We start from the raw sequence: 8,691 nt of genomic DNA, 5'->3' as shown, positions 1-8,691 counted from the left end.
TCTTGTTTATTTATGAGCATCACAAACAAAAATTGGCTATTTCAAGGGCCGTAAGTTTGTAATTAGCAGTAAAATCCCAAGAAGAATGCCAAGTGTGCTGAGTTGAAGGTCACATCATGATAAAGACTGATGCAAGGTTCATGAATTAACATCAAATACTTTTTGAGCTAGGCACGTCAGAAGATGAAAATGAGCATTTTTGACTATTTCAGGGACCATAACTATGGAAATAGGGGGCAGAGCCATACGAAAAATAGATGGAGTGCAAGTTCATATCATGATAAAGACTCGTTACATGGTTTCATCAATTTATATCGAATACTTTTTGAGCTAGGGGTGTCACAAGGTGAAAATGTGCATTTTTAGCTCACCTGTCACATAGTGACAAGGTGAGCTTTTGTGATCACCCTTCGTCCGTCGTCCGTCGTGTGTCCGTGCGTGCGTCCGTCAACAATTTCTTGTCTGCACGATAGTGGTTTCATTTATGATTTTATTTTAACCAAACTTGCACACAACTTGTAACACCATAAGATCTCGGTTCCTTTCTTGAACTGGCCAGATCCCATTATGGGTTCCAGAGTTATGGCCCCTGAAAGGGCCAAAATCAGCTATTTTGACCTTGTCTGCACAATAGCAGCTTTATTTATGATTTGATTTTTACCAAACTGGCACACAACTTGTATCACCATAAGATCTTGGTTCCTTTCTTGAACTGGCCAGATTCCATTATGGGTTCCAGAGTTATGGCCCCTGAAAGGACCAGAATTAGCTATTTTGCCCTTGTCTGCACAATAGCAGCTTCATTTATGATTTGAATTTAATCAAACTTGCACAAAACTTGTATTGCCATAAGATCTCGGTTCCTTTCTTGAACCGGCCAGATCCCCTAATGGGTTCCAGAGTTATGGCCCCTGAAAGGGCCAAAATTAGCTATTTTGACCTTGTCTGCACAATAGCAACTTCATTTATGATTTGATTTTAACCAAACTTGCACACAACTTGTATCACCACAAGATCTTGGTTCCTTTCTTAAACTGGCCAGATTCCTTAATGGGTTCCAGAGTTATGGCCCCTTAAATTCCAAAATTGGCTATTTTGGCTTTTGCAGCCATATAGAGACTTCATTTATGATTTTATTTGATTCAAACTTCCAAAATATCTTCAACAACAATAAATCTTGGATTCCATGACAAATCAGATCCAATCGTAGTTTCCAGAGTTATTTTATATCTGATTACCTCCCCTGATTGTAGTCAAAATGGATTTATATCAGTAAGTACTTACAGGACTTATTTGAAATTTCATTATTGTCATTAGTTGGACCGAGCCAATCAGGGTAGATAACTATGGACTGATTTTATGTCAAATTACCTCCCTTTATTTCAAATTAAAATGGGTATATCTCCGTAACTAATGAAGATACTGATCTGAAATTTCATTTATGTCAACAGATTTATTTGGCAGATCCTTCTTTTGTTAACTTACAATAATTTTCTTTTGAATTACTTCCCTTTTACGTTACTATAAATAGCCTATTTTTAGTAATTTTTTTATTATTGGCCGTAGGGAAAAACCGAGACCACTTTTCTGTGGTACAACATGGATGGTACCTCCAATTTTTAGGTGTATTTTAACATATCTGTACCTTGTAAGAATTTTGTTTTTCTTTTTGGTTAAATTTCTTTCCTTTGTTGTTCCTGTCCTTTAGACTTAGATATTTTTTCTGAGGACCTTCTTGTCCTCAAGTGCAATGATAACAGGTGAGCGATATAGGGCCATCATGGCCCTCTTGTTGACTATTTCAGGGGCTGTTACTCTGAAAAGAGGGGGCAAAGCAAGACTAAAAATAGGAGATGCACAAGTTCATAATTATCATGATTAAGACTCATACAAGGTTTCATCAATTTATATCATACTTTTTGAGCTAGGCCTGTCACAAGTTAAAGTAGGGGGTGGAGCCAGATCAAAAATGGCAGGTGCACCAGTTCATATTTGAGGTGCGCCAGTTCATATCATGATAAAGATTCATGCAAGGTTTCATTAACTTACATCAAACAGTTTTATCAGCTAGGCGTGTAAGAAGGTGAAAAGGTTCATTTTTGACTTCTTCAGGGGCCATCACTCTTGAAAAAGGGGACGAAACCAGACAAAAAATAGAAGGTGCGCAAGTTCATGTCACGATAAAGACTCATGCAAGGTTTCATCAATTTACATCAAATACTTTTAGAGCAAGGTGTGTCATGAACTTTTTCGGATGGACACACAGACAGATTTTAACGAAGCGGTATTTATGTGACACCCCCATTGTTCTCTCTATTGTTCTATCAGTCACATAAAAAGAAAAAAGTCACATAAACAGAACGGAATGAATGACATCAAAGAGAAAGTACCATTATGCAGTCACTTAACCATCATTTCGCAGGCACGGACGAACACACGGCAAAGACCAAATCTCTATGCCCACTCCACTGAGTGGTGGGGGCACAAAACATGTTTGCATGTCACTTGCTACTAGGCTTCATATAAAGGAGACATAGTAGATAAACATCCTTTTCATACATAATGACTTTCACAAAAGATAACGCACACCAAAGGATTTCTCATGCAACTTAACAATCACTACATGTGATACCCCACTCCTCCAATGAGCTAGAACACAGAATATTCAGTAAGTAATAGGTTCCAAGTGTCTAACCCATTGAAGAGTTGGATGCACTAGTTTGGGTGAATTCAAGGACACCACTTTTTGTAGCAGAATAGCACATTTCTTTTGTCTCTGACCTACTTTGTTTCCCCACCAGGTTCTTTTTCTCATTTCTTAGTCTCATTAAGAGACATTATTCGAAATTGGTGGAACCATCTCCAATAATTATGTCCCGAGTCCAAATATTTCTGGCACAACCCTCACTTATTATTTGTCGGGCTAAAACTGGACAAATAGATTCTTTATTAACCAAAAATGAAGAGGCCCTGTACTTCACAAACGCTTGCTGAACATCGTTCAGGAAATCTGAGGTGACCTTCCTGTCCTCCTTAAAGAACGGTTCAATCATTTCGCTGAACTCTGGTCCAAATCTGCCAAGCTTCCCTACAACCTGAAAAGAAAATAGAAAAAGTCTATAATATTTAGAGGTTAATTCCATTTAAACTGTATTGTGAATTTTATTTTGAATTAACATTTCTACATGTAGGTACTTTTGGTACTGTATTCTGGTAAAAGAATATGTTATGAATAAAATAAAACTGACAGAAAACAATAAATCTTACTAATTTGTTGTGTATTTCATCTTATTTAAGTATACTGCAAATCAAGGGAAGTAACAAAAATGTGAGTTAAAAATACTTCAGACACAGCTCCATTTCTTGAAATAAAAATGACTGAAAAGGAATAAATGGCCAAAATCTTTTTCTGTTTGTAAGCTGTTATATATCAGCCTTATTGTGCACAAAGCACTTGTAGTGAAGAATCTTAGCTGAGGTTTTGGCATTGATATCACGTACCGCTTTAGCAAGTTGGAAACTTCCGTCTGTTGTAATTGTTTGTACACTTAAAATTTTTTTGTCGGATATGCTTTTTATTGATTCCTTCAAAAGTGTTGTCTCTGCTTGATTTATAGATGTGTCAGTTGCATAGTTCTTTTGGCATTTTACGGACCAATATGTGCACCAGGCTCAAAAGTGTATGACAAACATTATTCGTTGTAGTACCAATGACCATTCCATGTGCAGAAGTGCTTCAATGATCTGTACAGCTCATCTGAAAAAAGTACATATTCATAAACATATGTGCTATTTACCTGAACAAAAGTACATACAACTGTCACTATTTATTATAAATATAATAATTTAAATATAACTGCTAGCTCAGATGCCCCGCCAATGCCCATAGGATTATCAAAAACGTAGATAAATTACATTCCGACTGTTTCTTCCACGCCTCTATTAGTTTTAAAAGGTTGTGCAGGAGCATAGCTACCCACCAGGTATACATCAGTATCAAACAGTTTTATATAGAATAACTAGTACATTCAGCATTTTAGTGTTGAATTTTTTCTGGATGTTTTTGACGATATTCTACAGCAAAGTTTGTACAACATTTTAAATTTTTTAAGAAGCATGCCTCAAATGAAATTTCAGATTTACTGTATACAAAACCCTCGACTTGTAATTGGAGTAGAATCTACTTCTTTTATTTGAGTTCTTCATGTTCTGCAATATCCCAGTATGTTTTTATAATGGTGGGGAGAGGGGTAGGCACAGTGTTTCTAGGGAAGTTAGAGCCCTCAGAAAATGTTTGGCAAGTTTACCTCTAATATTTCAATCTGATGTTACATGTATATTATGACATAACTTGAGCATGAATATTTGACACAGTGTCATATTTCAAATTCATAAATTTACAAAAATAGGCATTTTGACTATATGGGTACTGCTGTAGGAAAATCAATGTTACGGCTTTGTGACTACTGTGAATCAAGATTACCTGCACATCCCTGCAGCATGATCTGGATATACTACTTTTGTATTTGTTTATGTTACCTATAAGTGCTGAAATTGATAAACAGTATGAATATGGAGATAAACAAAAAGTGTGTCGGAGTGTGCACTTGCCCTGCTCATAATTGCAGCCCTAACACTGGTTCTCACACAGCCATGTTTCATATATAGTTGATAGGTTTTGAACTTGACTGTCCTCTGTTGCTACCACTTCAGCAATTACAATCACTACTGGTGTAAACTTCTGTTGCAAAATGAATAAAAAAAAAAATGAATAAAATTTCTGATGTTTTGATTTTAGGCTATCAATATTGTATGCCCACTGATTTTTGTGGTGTGGATCCAGGAGGGGGTTTGCCTATTGCATCCCTGGCAGCAAAGGGGTCCGGCCAACTAGTCTAGGGAGTAGTTATATTAGTATGGATTTTTTCATAATTATGGCTCTAGGACTCAAAAATAAGTCTTTAAACTCAATCCAGACCCCTTTGCCTGGCAGGCATTTATGAAGTGAATCTTGGCCATTGTTATCTGTAGATGTAGAAATACATGGAGGAATATTTGACAAGCTAATGCAGTATGTGCTAATCTATTGCTGTATCTGTACAGTGAAGTATTATTTCAATAAATGTTGACATGTTTATGATATTCATATAATTATGTGTTTTAATAAAAATTTAAGTTTTTTTTTGTTAGTTTTATGAATTATTACAGGTTATATTGCAGTAATTCAGTCAAAAATGCGCTTCTGTGGTGTAGACGAAAGAAGTCCCTAATAAATAAATCCTTACCTTTCCAATTTCGAGCATTTGCGCATAAATTGGGGGTCAAATGGGCATTATTTCACTCGTGGAATGGATTTTACATACTTTTCATGCTTATATTCCCATGTTTTCAAGTTGCTTACTTGAAAACGAAAGCCGCGATTGCCCTGCATACTATTCAACACCCCTTTTTATGCCCCCAGCATCTACTGATGTGGGAAGCATATAGTGATTGTCCTGTCCGTCTGTTCATGCGTTAGTTCGTCAGTCCGTACAAGGTTAACCAAATGGGACCGTTTCGTCTAGCATCAATACCCCTTACTAGAATGACTTGATACTATTGCAGATGTAACCTGTGACCATTCCTCATCTTCAGACATCACCTGACCTCAGTTTGACCTTGACCTCATTTTGGACTTAGGTTACTTTAGATGGGCCATCTCTTGGTTAAACAAATGGGACCGTTTCGTCTAACATCAATACCCCTTACAAGAATGAATTGATACTAATACAGATGTAAACTGTGACCATTCCACATCTTCAAACATCACCTGACCTCAGTTTGACCTTGAACTCATTTTGGTGCAAAATCTATTGTCAAGGATGCCACTGGGGGCATCAAGCGTTTATTGAATGCAGCTCCTTGTTCTTGTTTTCTTGAAGCAAATGCATGGATATCTTGTGGAAAATAGGTCTACAACAGAGTGAAAATCTAGAAACTGTAACAAAATTGTTCTGAAGTACCTGAATTTTATATGAAACAAAGAACGATTTCTTTTATTGGTATATAGCCTATTATAGGTTATATTGCAGTAGTTTGGTCAAAAATGTGCTTTTGTGGTGTAGACGAAAGAAGTCCCTATTAAATAGATTCTAACTTTTCCATTTTTTGCGCATAAAACTGGGTTCAAATGGGCATTATTTCACTCATGGAATGAATTTTACATAAAATAGGACACTTCTCATGCTCATATTTGCATGTTTTCGAGTTGTTTACTTGAAAATGGAAGTAGGGTGTTTATTCTGCGGACCACTTTCTGAAATGCGGCAATATGGGGGTACCTGAATTCAGTTGACTTGCATTGCACTGCACACTATTCAACACCCCTTTTTCTTTTCGTTTTCTTGAAGCAAATGCATGGATATTTTGTGAAAAATAGGTCTAAGACTGAGTGAAAATCTAGATATTGTAACAAATTTTCTGAATTGTATATGAAACAAAGAACAATTCTTTTTATTGGTATATAGCCTACAGCCAAACTTGCTCTAGAGACAGTGTCTATGGGTAAGAGACCATTTGCATTAAGAGACAACTTTTTCGTTTCCTTATGTGTTATTTAACAAAGTAATCCAGGCCTTTGAGTGGTTTGTTGGCTGATATATAAGATGTGCAGGAATTGAACTGAGGGCATCATAAATAGCTGGAGAGGTTTAATATCAAAGCATCTCAATGATGAACTGTGTTAAATAAGACAACCAAATCACAAGAAGGCTTAATTTTTATCAACCCTGCTTGCGGAAATGAAGACATAGTTGTCCAGATGGCTGTTAAGTGTATGTGCTTGCTTGAGTGCAGATGTGCATCCATGCCTTAAATGTCCGGATTTGTTGTCCTGATCATAACTTTGACATGCATGGAGCAATCTTGTTTTTATTTGGCATGAATGTTAATCTCAGTGAGGCGGAGTGTCATGCACAAACCCCAGGTTCCTACCTTATCTCAAAAGTCAGTGTCACAGTTAGAGGTCAAAGGTCATGTAAGATCATGTCCGACCCATAATTTTGACATGCACTGAGGAATTTGTTATACCCCGCCGATGAAATCGGGAGCGGGTATTGAAATGGCGTTGTCCGTCACGTTCGTATGTGCATCCGTCTGCAGCCATTTCTCAGTAACTAGCAGGTAGAATTTCATGAAACTTGAAATAAACATGAACCAACATACTGCGATGATGCCTGTCGAGTTTTTTTTTTTTTTTGATTGGTCAATTTTCTTTAGAGTTTTTGCCCTAGATTTAATGAAAAATGCCCAAAAATGTCCGTCCACAGCCATTTCTCAGTAACTATCAGGTAGAATTTCATAAAACTTGAAATAAACATGAACCAACATACTGCAATGACGCCCGTCAAGTTTTTTTTTTTTTGATTGGGCAATTTCTCTTAGAGTTATTGCCCCTGATTTAATGAAAAATCCACGTCTGCAGCCATTTCTCAGTAACAAGCTGGTAGAATTTCATTAAACTAGAAATAAATATGAACCAAAATACTTTGATAATGCCTGTCTTATTTTTTTTTTAATTGGTCAATTTTCCTTAAGAGTTATTGCCCTTTGTTTAAAAATCTACAGATTTGTACATAACAAACCAACAGATTGGTAGAATTTCATTTAACTTCTTTCATTCTTTTCCATGAACATTTATTATAAACATGTGAAGTTGTGTACCTACACCTGATCACAACCTTGCCTTGGTCACACCCCCTCCACCTCCCCCAAAAAATTTTTTCATTCCTTTTAAATTTTTTTCAAACTTTCCATGAACATTTATCAACAAGTAAAGTTGTACCATTCCTCCACCTCACTCCTCTACCCAGTCGGCATCACCACCCCAAGCATGCATCACCCCCCACCATTTTTTTTTTTTTTTTCATTTTTAATTTTCCATCAATATTTATAATCAACAGGTTATGTTTTGTACCCTCACCCAGTCACCCCCGCTGCACCCCCACCAAAAAATAGCATTCATTTTCTGTTAAATTGATTTTGACTAATGGAATTATTTGCCTCTTAGTAACATCCTAAACATTTTGCCGGATATATTGTTTTGCCATTCCTCACCACAAACCCTTTTGGCAGGGGATACCAATTCATCGAATTTGCTTGTTTTTATTTAGCATGAATGTATAACTCAATGGAACGTAGTGTCATGTACAAACCCCCAGGTTTCTATCTCAAAGGTCAAGTTCACAGGGGTCAAAGGTCATTTTAGTGTTTGTCATAACTTTGATAAGTATAGAGCAATCTTTTTTCTTGGGCATCTATTAAACAGCATGTCCTGCGCAAACCTGGGGTCCCTATAAAGGTCAAGGTCACACTTCGGGGTCAAAGGTCATTTTAGAGCTTGTCAGGGCTGTAACTTTGCCATGCATAAAGCAATCTTTTTTTATTTTAAATATTTGCCTCAATGAGAGTGTTGCGTGCAACTCCCAGACCTCTACCTCAAACATCAAGGTCATAATTAAGAGGTCAAAGGTCAAAACTTGGTGCAGTTTTCCTTGTCAGGGCTGTAACTCAGTCATGGATGGAAGGTTTCTTAAATAATTTTGCACAATTGTTTGCCTTGTCTTGTCCACTTGTCTTAGTATAATGTACGAATGAACGAGAGTTAAAATGGATGACACATGATACAAACAATGCTGCGTCAAAATTTCGCAA

At 36.7% G+C, this 8,691-nt stretch overlaps 1 long non-coding RNA gene across 1 annotated transcript; it reads right to left on the bottom strand.

The window, feature by feature from the left end:
* Positions 1-2,532: 2,532 nt before the first annotated feature.
* LOC128558984 (uncharacterized) lies at positions 2,533-3,869 on the bottom strand. The gene is made up of 2 exons (XR_008372002.1): positions 3,502-3,869; positions 2,533-3,095 (listed from the first exon to the last, which is right to left on the bottom strand). It is a non-coding gene; the product is annotated as an uncharacterized LOC128558984 (long non-coding RNA).
* Positions 3,870-8,691: the final 4,822 nt, after the last annotated feature.

This window comes from Mercenaria mercenaria, chromosome 8 (assembly GCF_021730395.1).
Source record: "Mercenaria mercenaria strain notata chromosome 8, MADL_Memer_1, whole genome shotgun sequence".
NCBI lineage: Eukaryota > Metazoa > Mollusca > Bivalvia > Venerida > Veneridae > Mercenaria > Mercenaria mercenaria.
The sequence above is the reverse complement of the archived record's forward strand: the minus strand, read 5'-3'. Positions and strand labels throughout refer to the sequence as shown.